The sequence below is a fragment of the Loxodonta africana genome, chromosome 12 (assembly GCF_030014295.1).
Source record: "Loxodonta africana isolate mLoxAfr1 chromosome 12, mLoxAfr1.hap2, whole genome shotgun sequence".
In the NCBI taxonomy this organism is placed as follows: domain Eukaryota; kingdom Metazoa; phylum Chordata; class Mammalia; order Proboscidea; family Elephantidae; genus Loxodonta; species Loxodonta africana.
This window is the reverse complement of record NC_087353.1, coordinates 56951877-56968398: the sequence shown is the minus strand read 5'-3', so window position 1 is coordinate 56968398 and position 16522 is coordinate 56951877. Positions and strand designations below refer to the sequence as shown.

Genomic DNA, 16522 nt, shown 5'->3' with positions numbered 1-16522 from the left:
AAGTTAGTGGTACAGGCTCTGTCCTACAGTCTTAGAGAGGCATGGGTGATTGGTGTAGGTACCAGTATCTGGTTGTAGCATGGGGTCACACTCTGAACAAAGCTGGGGGATGACAACCATCCCCTGAGTGTCTGTGAGGAAAGTGCGTCCCTGTTCCCTAGAGCTTACACATGGGTGGGTTCTGTAGTCAGGCCATAGGCACCCAATGTTTTTGGTTGTAAGGACTGGGAGGTACCAGGTATCCTTGGACTCCTGTGGTGGGTGGCTGGGTGATGTGAATGGAGCCACCAGTCCTTAAGCCCCTGATTTGGATAGGTGAGGACCCTGTTTAATAGTCAAATCAGTGTCAAACATCAAACACCCACCTCTCCACCACCCAGCTAAAACAATTGCAGTCTTCCAACAAGGGCCTATTCTCCTGAAGTAGACTTACACAGGTCCATGCAGGGGGGAAATGTATTCCAAGTCTACGGACCATTTATTCCTGGACAGGATCTGCTTCTGTCCTGAGCTCCCCACGTTAGCAAGGGTGGCAAATTATCTTTTCCTCAGTTGTGAATTTATTCCTTCTCCAAGGCCAGGAGAATGGCTCAGGATGCTCAGCAGAACTATCTCAGGCCCAGGGAAATCAACAGCCACCGTAGCCAGCTTGGGGGCTGGGGTGTGGTGAAATATACACAAGTACTTAGCTTTTGCCGAGAGCACTGTTCTTCTCTAGTTCCGGAGGTACAAGTAGGCTGTGTGGCTGGCTGTTTCTCCCTGAGGAAACGGTGCCTGAATGCTACCAGCAGCCCACCACAGACACTCTGGGAATGGTGCCTGAGGTGTTCCCAGAGATTCAGGTCCAGCAACTCCTCTCTGCTTCTGAACCATCTCTCCCTCCCTCTGCTGCTCAGTCCATTTTCTAACTTTGCCTTTAATGTTCAGGGCTCCTAGTTTATCATAAATATAATCATTTCACTTGTTTCTTCAGGTCTTTGTTGTAAGAGGGTTCACCGGAAATGTCTGACTTCTCCATCATCCTGGCCCTGCCTCTCTTCTTTGCCCATTTTTTAATTGGTTTATTTGTCTTTTTGTTGTAGAGGTGTTAGATTTTCCTATAGATCATAGAGATTAGACCTCTGTCTGATTTGTCATAGACAATTTTTCCCCCATTCTGTAGATTCTCTTTTTACTATTTTAGTGAAGTCTTTTGATGAGCACAGATGTTTAATTTTTAGAAGATCCCATTAATCTAGCTTATCTTCTGGTGTTTGTGTATTGTTAGTTATGGTTTGTATCCTATATATGCCATGTTTTATGCTCTCTAGCTTTGATCCTATTTTTTCTTCTATGATCTTCAGAGTTTTTGGTTTTATATTTAGGTCTTTGATCCATTTTGAATTAGTTTTTGTGTATGGTGTGAGGGGTGAGTCCTGATTCATTTTCTTACACATGGACACCCAGTTTTGCTGGAACCATTTATTAAAAAGACTGTCTTTACCCCCATTTAGTGGACTTTGGGCCAAGGCAAACATCTCAATACACAAATCAAATAAGTATTAAAAAGAAAATCATACATTAAACTCAGAAACAGCATCCAATTCTGCATTCTGCCAGTTTTCACACAAATATCATCTACCCATCTTTCTGAAGTGAGAAATTAGGGAAAACTGCCCTGTTTTCCTCTTTCCTCCTCAAAATCCAGAGCATCCTGTTCAGTGGTATTTTACTCAGTTTCAAATATTTCTCAATTTTTATTTCCCACAATTGTTTTCAAAATAAAGCTCAAATCACTTTTAAATAGTAAATCTCCATTATGTTTTCATGCAGAAACAAATTACTGGTGAGTAAATTTTGCTAAAGAAACCTGATGGAAATATATAAGGGCAGTAAATAAAAATTGTGGAGATTATATAGAAATTTGGGGGAAAAAGCCTATTATAAAATGAAAGCAGAAAGTCAGGATATAAGTTAGTATATATGTACAAATACCCAAGCACACTGACAGAAGACAAGAAAAAGCTGAAGATAGCACGGCTGGGCATTGGGATTGAGGAAGATAGTTCTTTCTTCTTTAAACTACCCATATTCTTACTGTAATGTTGTATGATACAAAAAGCTCAGGTAAAAAGAAATGAATAATTAGCTTAAATGCTTAGCAGAATTAGGACCTCCCAAAGCCCTAAATGAACCCTTCCACTGTTGAACTTAGAGAAATTCACAGGACATCAGTATCAGAAAATGTCCCTCTGTGACCATGATGGATCAAGACAAAACAATACCACTGTGATCATGTCTGAACACAGAACCATGAACATTGTCCAAGCCACAGAAATAACCAATAGTCCCTCATCCTGGCTAGTATGAATGTGGTTAATTCCTACAAATTACAGCTTTCTCCTGCCTCTAGTCTTCCCCCCTTCTAGATGAGATACTGACATACCCAATAAGAATTATGCTTGCTTTCTGACAACATCTAATTCAGATCAAAGCCCTGGTCTTAAATTCTCACCCAAATCAGCTCACACTCAAATCCTATAATGCTTTTCTAACACTTCCTACTGAGGAGTTTCATGGTACTTGACTGAGAGTGTTTTTCTTCATGTAATGGGTAACAAACACAATAAACCAGAGGTGTGTTGCTGGTGGTTTTGGCTGGAGGGCATTGGCAGTTGGAATAGTTCAGTCATTTGGTAAAAGGATTACTCTTTTCCTCCTCAACTTGAAGAGTCTGTATTAAGAGTTTCATTTTCCCAAGACAAATACATGATTGAACAAATATAAAGTTTTAGAGAATAGAAAAGAAAAAAAAAAATTTATTCCAAACTAATTTCCTTTGTGACATTCAGAGTCCATGTTATTATTGAAAAGAAAAAAACTTTTTCATAGAAATCAATCTTTTCAGGCTCCTTTTCATGTCCTTGTTCCTCAGACTATAGATGGAAGGGTTCAGCATGGGGGTCACCACTGTGTGCATTACGGTGGCTGGGATGTCTTTCTCAGCTGAGTGGGAGGATGAAGGGTTGAAATACATAGCAAAGATGGTACCATAGAAGAGGGAAACCACAGCCAAGCAGGAGCCACAGCCATTTTCCCTTTGTGGATGGGACTCTCAGGACAGCACAGGTGATGCAAATGTAGGAAACCAGGATGCAAACAAATGGGGTGATCGTTATCATGGACCCCTCAGTAAAAATCATCATCTCATTGAGGTGTGTGTCAGAGCAGGAGAGTCTCAGGAGAGGAGTCATATCACAGAAGAAGTGGGAGATCCTGTCGTCTGCACAGATGAGAGTCAAGCCATCAACAGGGTATGTAACAGAGCATTCAGGTTGGCAATGACCCAGCAACCAGCAGGGCAGAGCTGAAGGGTCATCTTTGTTGTGTAGTATAAAGGGTGGCACACAGAAACAAAGCGGTCATAGGCCATCACAGCCAGGAGGAAATTGTCGATGTCAGCAAATTCAAAGAGAAAGTACATCTGTATGAGACATCCAGGGAAGGACATGGCCTGACTCCCGAGTATGTGGTTGGTCAGCATCTTGGGGATGATGGTGGAGGAGACACAGATGTCCACAAAGGACAGGTTGCTGGGGAAAGAGTATATGGCGGTGTGCAGGTGGGACTCTGCATGATGGCCAGGATGATGAGCAGGTTTCTCAGGACTGTGGTCAGGTACGTGCTCAGAAAGAGCACAAAGAGGAGCTGCTGCTGCTGGGGCTGCCTCGAGAGCCCTAGGAGAAGGAACTCAAAGACATTGGACTGGTTTGCCCCGATCATGAACATCTGAATCCGAGTTCATTGCCGATGTGTCAATTCTGACTCGTAGCGACCCTATAGGACAGAGTAGAACTGCCCCATAGAGTTTCCAAGGAGCACCTGATGGAGTTGAACTGCTGACCTTTTAGTAAGTAGCTATAGCACTTAGGAAACCCTGGTGGCATAATGGTTAAGTGCTACAGCTGCTAGCCAAGAGGTCGTCAGTTCAAATCCACCAGGCGCTCCTTGGAAACTCTATGGGGCAGTTCTACTCCATCTCTATAGAGTCGCTGTGAGTCAGAATCTACTCGACAGCTGTGGGGTTTTTATAGCACTTAACCACTACATCATCAGGGTTTCTATCACGAGCATAGAACCAGGTTAATGCACAACAGCAAATTCAGAAACCCAGACACAGATGGCTATGATATGACACATCAAGCTCCAGGTTGAGCTACATTTGCAAATCAGTTAATAGTGTTGTTAAAATAGAACAGTTCATACAAATTATACACCGAATTTCCAATACTCAACCCTGATGTCATTCCTCCTGGAGTCACTGGCACTTATTTTGCATATCTAACATTGAAAAACACGCAGGCATATACACAGACGAACTCTGACTATTTATATCTCTGCTTACATATTCCAGTTTCCACCCCCAAGTCCTCAGTCATGCCTAAAGAGATAAGAGAAACAGCTAATGGTCACTGGGTTTATCACAAGTTCTAGCTGATGGATGCAGGACTCCTACTATTTCTCCCTGGATCTTGAAGAACTCATGTCTCAATAAACAAAAATTGATGTGTCCTTTGCTGTAATCTTACTGAGGGAGGTTGATTCTGTAACTATCATGTGTTCTTCGCCTCTGCATAACTGGCCAATGCTTCTTTTTATTGTGAGAATTGGAAAGTCTTTGTAATATAGGCAGGTCCTGAGCAAGCGAGGAACAGGCGTTTATGGTCTTAGTCTTCTCTGCAGGAAGGACGTTTCAGGGAATCACAGAGCAGGCATTTACAGGTGTCTCTGTGGCCACTGGGAACAGATTCCCTGAGAGCCTCATTACAGACAAGAAGAAAGTAATTGTCCTACCTACCTTTTGACCCCTTTGGACCAAACAATGATGAAAAAGATTACCTACGGTTTAGATGTAACTTTCCAGTCAAAACTTGAAGATATTTGGCATGGAGCCATCTTGGTGGAGACAAATCCCAGACAAAATTTCCTGGGACCTCAGTCCTCATCACTTTACTCTTCTAGTTCTCTGTCCAGAGATGTGGAAATTCAGTTATTAAATCCTCTCTCTTCTCACTTCCTAGTTCAGAACTGGGGCTATTCCTATGTTTTTTGTGTAACCTTTGCTTTCTCATGTGTGGTCATCATTAGAGATGATTAGTGATTCTTCTCTATTTTGCCAATGGGAATGTTAGGAACACATTACAAAGCTAGACTTAGCCCATAAAACCATTTGGGATAAAGGATAGTCTGAGGGGTATTTGTCTCAAGGAGAGGGCAGCATGCTGTGATTTATGAACTCTAGGCCCCTTTTGGGATATCTGTCCAACCCACACAACTTAGCCTTTTCTCAGAGTAGAAGCCCCTAACCCACATAGTCAAAGTGTAGTGGGGCCCCAGAAATCATGTTTATCCTACATCCCCTCTGCCTTCACCATAGCTAATTGGACCAGTCTATGTGGAAACGGGATTGGGGGACAGCCAGTCCATATCACTCTGTGGCTTGGCTGGAATGTGTACACTCAACCCTCTTCGGCCTGCCCCATTGACTGCCCATGGATTGAGGAGCAGAGAGGGGCTAAAGAAGCAAACAGAGAGGAGCGGATATTAGTTGGAGAAAATTCTTGTTTTCTAGTTCTGCATTTTAGTCTTTTTCTGATGATTGGCTACATTCCAACATATTTCAGTAAGGGTTCTTAAAAAAAAAAAAAAAAGGGTTCTTAGTTGCAAATAATGAAAACAAACCCTGGACAATTTTAGTAGAAGAAGATTTCATAAAAAGAAAATTGAGAAATATTAGGTAAGACGCTTAAGGGGCAGTGAAAAGAAGGGTAGGAATGGCTGTACAACTTGAAGAATGTAATCAATGTCACTGAACTTTACAAGCAGAAATTGCTGAATTGGAGTATATTTTGTTGTTTGTATTTTCAACAATTTTTTTAAAGTAAAAAAAAAAAAGCCAGTCACAAAGGGATGTGGGCGATGAACGTCAAAGCTGTAGCAGACAGGCCTACAGGCAATCAAATGACACTGAGGCTCAACACCACACTGTGTAACAGCAATTCATGAAATCATGGCAGCGAGCCTCAGTTCTCTCTCTCCACCTGATGGGGGAAAGCAGGACTGGCTGGTTCTTTTGGAATGAGTGAGCTTCTGGAGAGCTTAGACACCAAGAGAGAGGTACTGGGACCTCTCCTAGAAATGGTAGATGGGATCAGGTGGGAATAATTAAAGAAATAAAGGAAAGAAGACCTTAAGTTTTAATCCAGGCTGGAGAAGTAAAATGCACAGAGTACTTGCGGCAATAATCAGGTATGCAGACTAACGGGGATGCTTCTTATCTGAAATGTCATTACGCACTTGAGTCCTCTGATTTCACCTTGCCTTTCTTTTGTCTGAGTCTCAAAATGATTTTGCGAGGGTTTTTGAGACTCAACCTTTAAGGCTGACTCTCATGGAGGACATATAAAGAGTATGAAGTAGACCAGTGATTCTCAACACTGACTGCACATTACAATCACCTGAGAATTTCCTTAAACTATCAGTGTCGGGCCCACCCCAGAGGTTCTGATTTATTTGGTCAGTCCTGGGAACTGGACAACAGGGTGTTTAAAAAACTTTCCAAGTGATTCTAATATTCAAAAATACTTGTAGCATGTGTCTTTCCAAACACACCACCAAGAAAGTAAAATTTTGGGGTGTAAAATAATTCAAAAGTTAGTAATCAAAAAGAAGTCTCATTACCTGGCATAAACAGCAGAGTCACAGGTGAATCCCAGTGTACTAATCAATAAGAAATGACAGCCTCCTATGTGCCCATAGAAATGTTTGTTTCCAGACTGGCTTTGACAAAACAACAGCTACCTTATAATAAATTGGTGAAAAAGAACTTTGCTTGAGAATGAGATTCAGCATTGATGCTTTCATCAGGTAGAAAACCTGTTCCTGCCAATCGCTTTTCTTGTGTTTGCTCCTCAGGCTATAGATGGAAGGGTTCAGCATGGAGGTTGCCACTGTGTACATTACAGCAGCTGCGGTGTCTTTCTCAGCTGAGTGGGAGGATGAAGGGATGAAATACACAGCAATGATGGTGCCATAAGAGAGGGAAACTACAGCCAGCTGTGAGCCACAGGTGGAAAAGGCTTTCCCTGTTCCCTTTGTAAATAAGACTCTCAGAACAGCGGAAACAATAAGGATATATGGGGTGAGCATGCAAATGAATGCAGCAATTATTATCAGCCCTGCTACGGTAAGAATCATCAAGTCATTGACGTGTGTGTCAGAGCAGGAGAGTTTCAGGAGAGGAGTCACATCACAGAAAATGTGGAAGATCGTGTTGTCTGAACAAAATGAGAGTCGAGCCATCAGCAGGGTATGCAACAGAGCATTCAGATTGGCAATGACCCATGACCCAGTGACCAGCAGGGCACAGAGCTGATGGGTCATCTCTGTTGTGTAGTGTAAAGGGTGGCACACAGCAACAAAGCAGTCATAGGCCATCACAGCCAGGAGGAAATTGTCTGTGCCACCAAACACAATGAGAAAATACAGTTGTGTGAGACACCCTGAGAAGGAGATGATCTGACAGCATCTTTGGGACAGTGGTGGAGGAGAAGCAGACATCCACAAAGGACAGGTTGCTGAGGAAGAATTACGTGGGGGTGTGCAGGTGGGAGTCTGCACTGATGGCCAGGATGATGAGCAGGTTTCCCAAGACTGTACATGCTCAGAAAGAGCACAAAGAGGAACTACTGCTGCTGGGGCTGCCTGGAGAGCCCCAGGAGGAGGAACTCGGAGACATTCAACTGGTTTACCCTGATCATGGGCATAGGGACCTAAGTCCACATGCACATAAGATGGGATCAATTTTAAAACCTGGAAAAGAATTGTTAAGGTGGGAAAATTAAGAAGATTGCAAGTGGAAATTTCTGTGTGACATAGGTAAGTTGTTAGAATTTTACTTCCTTGGGGTATCAGCCAGCTACTGAATCTCTCTGAGCCTCCATTTCTTCATTAGCAAAATCAAAACAAACACTTATGCATACATAGTACCTCTGAAAGGATGCTCTAAAGGTTGTGGCTGTGGTTTTATCTGTAGATCCTTTTGTACTGTTTGAACTTTCTACCATTACCATGAATTTTTTTTAAGTAAATGTTATAAAGCACTATAAACATAACATATTAATAGAGACTTCAAGACTTGTTTTAAGTAGTGGACAACATGTATGTACAATAATTACCATAGAGACTGACATGTACAAAGTATTTAATATTGTCAACTTATGTCATCAGTATTTTCAGTGATGTTGCCTTAGAGGAAATGTTTAAATTCTCTGAGTTTCAGTTTCATGATCTTTAACTTGACACGGTATACATTCCTAACACATATGCTCAGAGAATTATATCTGCAATCCCTCCACCACTGCTTCCAAAATGACAGTGATAAATTGCTGGTGCTGTTACTTCTGTCTACCTGGGCTCATGCTTACAGAGACTTTACAGAACCCTGAGTCAGGACTTCTTTGCTGTGTCCACTGAGCTCCCTAAGTCCCACTGGTAAAATTAAAACAGAAATGACCCAAAGGTATAGGCAGAAACTCAGCCAACTAGCGATACCCACAGTCCAGGGACTCATAAACAGGCAGGACACGCACTGGTCATTCCTGGGTGATCTCAAGAAACATCTGACGTGTTTAGAGCTGTGGCTTCACTTAAAAGACTTAGTGAGGAACACCTCTATAAGGCTTTCCACCCCAACAAGCAGTTATTGATGAAGTCTCCACTGGTGTGAATCTACATGGGAAGAATTGCAGTCCTCACTGTCACCAAGAGTCCCAGGCTCACTTCACTTTTTCAGACCTGGTCAGAGGTTATTAGTCAGAAGGACAGGGACTTGTCACTGGGGTTTGCAGGCTAAGTATGCATGAATGAGGAGCTGGAATGCATGGCCTCAGCACTCAGTGCTGGAAGGGTATTTGGGGGAATCTCAGGGTGAGAACTTTACAGGAGCCTCCACAGCCACTGGGGCCATATTTCCCAAGAGCCTCATTAGCAATCCAACACTGATAATAAAGACCTGTCATCCAAGTTATGTAATTCCTGCCATGGGACTTGGCAACATCAGAAATGATGCATTCTTGGGGTAATCACTGGCAACAACCCTTCTGCTAAAGAGAACTCACAATCCTGTACTTTATACCTCCCCCAACCTTGTGTGGTATCACTGCTGGAAAACATACATGGAGCTGTATAGGGATTACGAGTATCTGTGGATCCACACAGACCTGTACTCAATTCCTGGGTTCACCTTTACCAGTTGTGTGACCTTGGATGTCGTTGTTAGGTGCCATCAAGTCAGCTCCGACTCATTGTCACCTTATGTATAACAGAAGGAAACATTGCCCAGTCCTGTGTCATCCTCAGAAAAATAGGTATTTTTTAGTTCATTGTTGCAGCCACTGTGTCAATCCATCTTATCGAAGGTCTTTCTCTTTTTCACTGAACCTCTACTGTTCTTCTTCAGAGATGTGTCCTGCCTGGTAATATGTTCAAAGTAAGTAGCCAAGCCTTACTGAATTACGTGGTACACATGGCTAACACATACGTTTGGAAAATTTTATCAGCCACCCACCAATCACTGCTTCCAAAGTGGAATAGTTTGTAGAGTGGAGAAATACTATTCACCTTGTAGAGTTGTGAATACTAAATGAGGTAGTTTATATTAAGCACTCCTCGAGTCCTAGCCTCATCAAAGTACTGGGCTAGGACCACGCCCACTAGGTAAATATTAAAGATACTAAGTGATATTTATATCCTTCACTCTGCTCGATCACCTGGGTTTTGGATAAATATTATTTGAAAGTAGTGTCACATGCTTGTCTTTGTATGTCAGTAGTCATTTTTATAAAGGGCCAGATACCAAGTCATTTCTTCAATATTTTAATGTTTGGGTAAATTAGGTGGAAGTAGGAAACCTTGAAGAATCCACTTATAAATTGGTAGAATAAGGACTCCGATGAGGAACAGAGAATTCCTGAGTCCAATAGCTGTCACGCTTCAAGAATTTTCCTCTATGGTTTTTCTGAAGACAAGATCTGACTTTAACTTTTCCACAAAGCGTTTGACGTTTGATTATAAAGTTTACTTTCCTGGGTTGATAACATTAAAGAATTGCTCATGAATACATGCACCCTGAGACTAAGGTCGCAGTTGCATCCTGAAATTTGTTCTCTGGACACCAGAGTGTTCCTCTAACTTATCTTTCACTTGGAGTTATTTATAAACAATGTGTTCCTCATTCTGAGTGATATCTTAATAAATAGCATTCACATACTCCCAATAATTCAAGATAAGAACCTCAAGTAATAACGAACCCTCATGTATCCGTCAGACACATATTATCAGGCATCAAGTTCTATCCAGCCTTCCTTAAGGAAAAAAAAAAAAAAACCCACAAAGGGGGAAATACGTACTGAGTTAGTAATGACATTAGTTTGCAAGTGATAAAAAATCAATTCATATTAGCTTGAGTAGAAGCGGAATCTGTTATTTGCTGAAATTGCAAAGTCCATGGTATCTGCTTGCAAAGCCTGTGTGTTCAGGTAGGGCTAGATTCAAGGACCCAAATAATGGCAACAGGACTTTGTACTTCTCCACTCTGTTTGTGTCTATTCGACTTCATTCTGCATACTCTCTCTCTCCAAGTGGCAGGCAAGATGGCCATGAGTAGCTCTGAACAAACATTCACCCATCATAGCAATCCCAGGGCACATAGAATCCAGGTCTCCTGTATGGAAGGCAGAAATTCTACCACTGAACCACCACTGTCCCCATAAGCCAGTTGCCTTCAAGTTGATTCTGACTCATGCTGACCCTAGGTGTGTCAAGCAGAACTGTCCACAGAGTTTTCAAACTCCTGACTATCTACTCTCTATTGAAAGTAGATTATCAGGACTTTCTTCTGAGGCACCTCCTCTCCAAGACACAGTGGAGTTGAACCCCAACCTTTCAATTAACACCTGAGTTTCATAACTGTTTGCAACTCCCAGGGTCTCAGAACTTCTTTCTCTATCAGTGATTATTCATTAATTCTCGGAAAGTTATCAGCCCTAATTAGGTCATCTTTCTAAGCCTGATCCAGCCATTCTGGATGACAGAGTGAGGTATTCTGGTTAGACTGAGTCTTAAACCTGCTCTATGGCAGATGGGGATTCAGTGATGGACATTTTCACTAGGACTAAGTGAAGTAGCGGAGGAGTTTCCCAAACAGAAGTGAAGAATGGAAACGGGAAGTGAAGTCCATGAACAAAGAGCCTAGTTACCATAATCCACTAGAGTCACTCCATCAACAGGGTGGAGAAAAGGATTAGAGAGGGAACACTTAAGGTAGAGAGAGAAATTAGTAAGCTGCTTTCAAAGTTAAGGTGAACTGAAAAGACCTGTAAGCAAACGACAGCCCAGTGTCAATGAGTTCCCATAATACCCAGATCTTTGTTTCTAAGTACCAATCCGTAATAAAATGAAATAGGGTTCCCACTATGAGTTGGAATCGATTGAATGTCGACAGATTTTAGCAGGTTAGAGAAATGGCTGCTTCCAGGTCTGGGACAGAAAAAAGATCAACTGAATCACCATCTCTGTATGGTATTTAATGTACTATTTTTTCAATTTCAGTTTAGGTTTGAAATTTTTTTTTAATGAAAAGCTGTAAATAAACAAAAAATATTGAAGTTGTCAAGGCTTTCATTTCACATGGATCCGCAATCAATGCCCATGGAAGTAGCAGTAAAAAAAAAAAAGTTGTATTACGTTAGGCAAATCTGCTTCAAAAAACCTCTTTAAAGTGTTAAAAAGCAAAAATGTCACCTTGAGAACTAAGTGGGGCCTGGCCCAAGCCATAATATTTTCAATCACTTCATATGCATGCTAAAGTTGGACAATGAATAAGGAAGACTGAAGAAGAATTGATGCCTTTCAATTATGATGTTAGTGAAGAATATTGAAAATACCATGGACTACCAGACGAACAAAGAAATCAGCCTTGGAAGTAGAGCCAGAATGCTCTGTAGAAGTGAGGATGGCAAGACTTTCTCTCATGTACTTTGGACATGTTATCAGGAGGGACCATTGCCTGGAGAAGGACATCATGCTTGGTATAGGGTCAACAAAAAATAGGAAGGGCATCAGTGAGGTGTATTGACACAGTGACTGCAACAATGGGCTCAAGCATAACAAAGAGTATATGGGTGGCACAGGACTGGGTGGTGTTTCTTCTGTTCCTCGTACGGTCACTATGAGTTGGAAGCGACTTGATGGCACATTACAACAACAGCCAATAAACAGTGTTTTTTGTTTTTTTTAAGGAACACAGATGCTTCTTTGAAAGTGCTCCCCCACTGGCCAAATTTGGAACAATTTCAGTGTCAGAAAGAATAACAACTACAAATGACTATAAAATATTTTTATTGTTGTCAACCAGCTGCTCCTTGGAAACCTTATGGAGCAGTTCTACTCTGTCCTATAGAGTCACTATGAGTAAGGGTTGACAAAAACTGGTTTGGTTTTTTTGTTGAGTCGGTTCCAACTCATAGTGAACCTATGCACAACAGAAGGAAATACTGCTCAGTCCTGCACCATTCTCACAATGTTGCTATGTGTGTGACAATTATCATAAAGGGGTGTTACAAGCAAGAGACAAAAGGTTGTTGGAAACAGGATATTCACGTAGTATCAAATTATATCAGTGTACAGGTTGCTCACTAATTACAAAGGGGAAAATAAACCCTTATGGTAATGTGGGTGATTTCTAGAGGCAGTATTTTGGACTGCTGTTGGTGTTGTTAGTAGCCGTCGGATTGATTCCAGTTCATGGAGATTCTGTGTGTTACAGAGTTGAGTGAATTCCAACTCATGGCGACCTTGTGTGGACACAGTAGAACTGCTCTATAGGCTTTTCTAGGCTGTAATCTTAAAAGAAGCAGATCTCTAGGTCTTTTCTTTTGTGGTACTGCTCAATGGGTTTAAACTTCCAACCTTTAGGACTACTCAGTGTAAATTTATGCCATTCGCTATGACTGTTTTCCTATCTTGTCATTCAGGGTAGATGAAAACTGATGCTAGCACTGAAAGATCTCTACCCGCACTGTAAGTAGTATATTGGTGAGGCATTGACTTTAATGAGCTCTTTCTACACAATGAAAGTTAATGTTCTAGGTAAAGAAATAATACTACAAAAATTTCCAGTTTTTAAATTTAAACTTTTCCGTATAATCTTTTGGGGATGATTTCTGCCTACATATCCACCATAAGCATCAAAAAAATGAGTTGCTGTCCAGTGGATTCTGACTCATGTGTGTCAGAGTAGAGCTGTGCTCTAGAGGGTGAACTCTTCTCCTCTTGGTGGTCATTCTTGTTTTCTTATCATATCAAACTCTGCTGCAATAAAATATCCTGTACATACATTGGGACTTTTATTCTATAAGATGGATTGAATTCATAGGGTGGAATTAATGGGTCAAGGAGACTTGTAATTTTAATATGTCTCACTAGAATGCATTCCAAAAAATCAATGACATTTCACATTTTCCCAACAAGGTATGAGAATGCACTGCTCTTTCTTTCTTCCTTTCTTTCCTCAGTATGTTGAATGAGAAGTAAACATTTCACCTTACTTCAATTTGCATTTCCCTCATGCCTAGTGAGATAAGCCATCTTTGTTCTATGGGATTACCGAAATATGAAGTTACTCTTCCAAGTATGTCCAAATTCATATGACAGAGTTAAACTGCCCCATAGGATTTTCTTGTCCATAATCTTTACAGAAGCAAATGGCCAGGTCTTTCTCCCAAGGAGCCAATGTGTGGGTTCGAACCACTAACATTTTGGTTAGTAGCCAAGCACTCAACCATTGAACAATCAGAGCTCCTTCACATTGAGATCAGTGTCTGTCAGTTTGCTGTACTGTGGGGAATTGCGTGTTGCTATGATGCTGGCAGCTATGCTACCAGTACTCAGATACCAGCAGTGTCAGCCATTAAGGACAGGATTCAGCTGAGTTTCCAGACTAAAACAGACTAGGAAGAAGGACCTGGTAGTCTACTTCTGAAAAGGATTAGCCCATGAAAACCTTATGAATAGCAGTGGAACACTGTCTGATGTAGTGCCCGAAGATGAGCCCCTCTGGTTGGAAGTCACTCAAAAGACAACAGGGGAAGACCTGCCTCCTCAAAGTAGAGTTGACCTTAATGACATGGATGGAGTAAAGCTTTCAGGACCTTTGTTTGCTGATGTGGCATGACTCAAAGGGAGAAGAAAAAAAGCTGCAAACATCCATTAATAATTGGAACCTTAAGAGGCAGGGCCAGGATGGCAGAGCAGTCAGACACTTCCAGAGATCCCTACTACAGCAAAGACCAGAGAAAACAAGTGAAAAGATTATATATATGACAAGGTAGAAGACCTGAAAATCAAAGGAAAAGTTAGAAAACAGATTGGGTGGCAGGGGGACAGAAAGACAGTTCAGAAGGGGAGAGGAGGTGCCGGACCTGAATAGTCTGGAACCCTCAGGCACCATTTCCTGTAGTGACCACGGCAGGGCTAGCAGTAGCATTATGGAAGTGATTTTCTCAGGGAGAGACAGTGAACCACACAGTCTATTCACACCATCGGAACCACAGAAAAAGGGCACTCTCCACAAAAGTGAAGTACTTTGTTTATTTTACTGCACTTCCAGCCCCCAAGCTGGTTTTAGTGCCTGTCCATTTCCCTGGGCCTGAGGTAGTTTCTGCTGCATGGCCTGGGCCATTCTCCCGGAATTGGAGAAGGAATAAATTAACAATTGGGGGAAAAGAATATCTGCCAGCTCCAGTAAATTGGGGAGCTCAGGACAGAAGCAGATCCTGTCCAGGTGAAAATGATCCATGGACTTTGAATACCTTCCACTCCTGCATGGACCTGTGTGCGCCCATTTCAAGAGAATAAGCCCTTGTTGGCAGACTGCAACTCTTTCAGCTGTGCAGTGGAGAGGGGGGTGTTTGATGTTTGACACCGATTTGGCTATTAAACAGTGTCCTCATTTATCCATATCAGGGTCCTAAGGGCTGGTGGCTCTACCCACTTCACCTAGCTACCCACGACATGGGTCCAACAATAAGTGGTACCTCCCAGTCCTTACAACCAAAAGTATTGAGTGCCTACGGCCCAACTACAGAACCCACCCACGTTTAAGCTCTAGGGAACAGGGATGCACTTTCCTCACAGACACTCAGGGGATAGTTGTTATCCCCCAGCCTTGTTCAGAGTGTGACCCCATGCTGCAATCAGGCACCTATACATACACCAAGCAACCCTGCCTGTCTAAGACTGTAGGACAGAGCCTGTACCACACACTTCATGGCCAACTACATGGACACCTGAGCTGAATCCATACAAGAAAAGTGAATGGACTCCTAGGCTCATATGCTTGGTAATAGCTCTAGCCACCTGGTGACAGGATGTTAGAGCTTCAAAGGTGAAATAATCAAGCTAGATCACTCAAGCAGCCTATTAGGGCATATCAAAACAAAACAAAGCAAGAAGCTAGGATACAGTAAGCAAACATAAAATAAACTAACACAATAACTTATAGATGGCTCGGAGACAGCAGTCAATATCAAACCACAAATGGAAGCAGGCCACGATCACTTCAACAAGCTCTCAGAACAAAGAATCAAGGCATATTCTGGATGAAGGCGCCTTCCTGGAATTATCAGATGCAGAATACAAAAGATTAATATACAGAACTCTTCAAGACATCAGGAAGGAGATCAGGCAAAACACAGAACAAACCAAGGAACACACAGATAAAGCAGTTGAAGAAATTCAAAAGTTATTCAAGAACATAATGAAAAATTTTATAAGCCTAAAGCATTCATAGAGAGACAGCAACCAGAAATTAAGAAGATTAACAATAAAATTACAGAATTAGACAACTCAATAGAAGGTCAGAGGAGCAGAATTGAGGAAGTGGAAGGCAGAGTTAGTAAGACTAAAGATAAAACACTTGGCACCAATACATTTGAAGAAAAATCACAAAAAAGAATTTTTTTTTTAAAATGAAGAAACCCTTAAAATAATGTGGGACTGTATCAAGAGAAATAACCTAAGAGTGATTGGAGTACCAGAACAGGGAGGGATAACAGAAAATACAGAGAGAATTGTTGAAGATTTGTTGGCAGAAAACTTCCCTGATATGGTGAAAAATTAGAAGATATCTATACAAGATGCTCATCGAACTCCACACAAGGTAGATCTCAAAAGAAAGTCACCAAAACATATTATAATCAAGCTTGCCAATACCAAAGATTAAGGGAGAATTTTAAGAGCAGCTAGGGATAAGCAAAAAGACACCTACAAAGGAGAGTCAATAAGAATAAGCTCGGACTACTTGGAAGAAACCATGCAGGCAAGGCAATGGGATGACTTATATAAAGCATTGGAGGAAAAAAATTGCCAGCAAAGAATCAAATATCCAGGAAAACTGTCTCTCAAATACAAAGACAAAAATAGG

At 41.7% G+C, this 16522-nt stretch overlaps 2 pseudogenes; both read right to left on the bottom strand.

Moving 5' to 3' along the window:
- Positions 1-2842: 2842 nt before the first annotated feature.
- LOC100653778 (olfactory receptor 1f45-like) lies at positions 2843-5063 on the bottom strand (annotated as a pseudogene).
- Positions 4415-7799, bottom strand: LOC100654059 (olfactory receptor 1f45-like; annotated as a pseudogene).
- Between the last annotated feature and the right edge of the window lie 8723 nt (positions 7800-16522).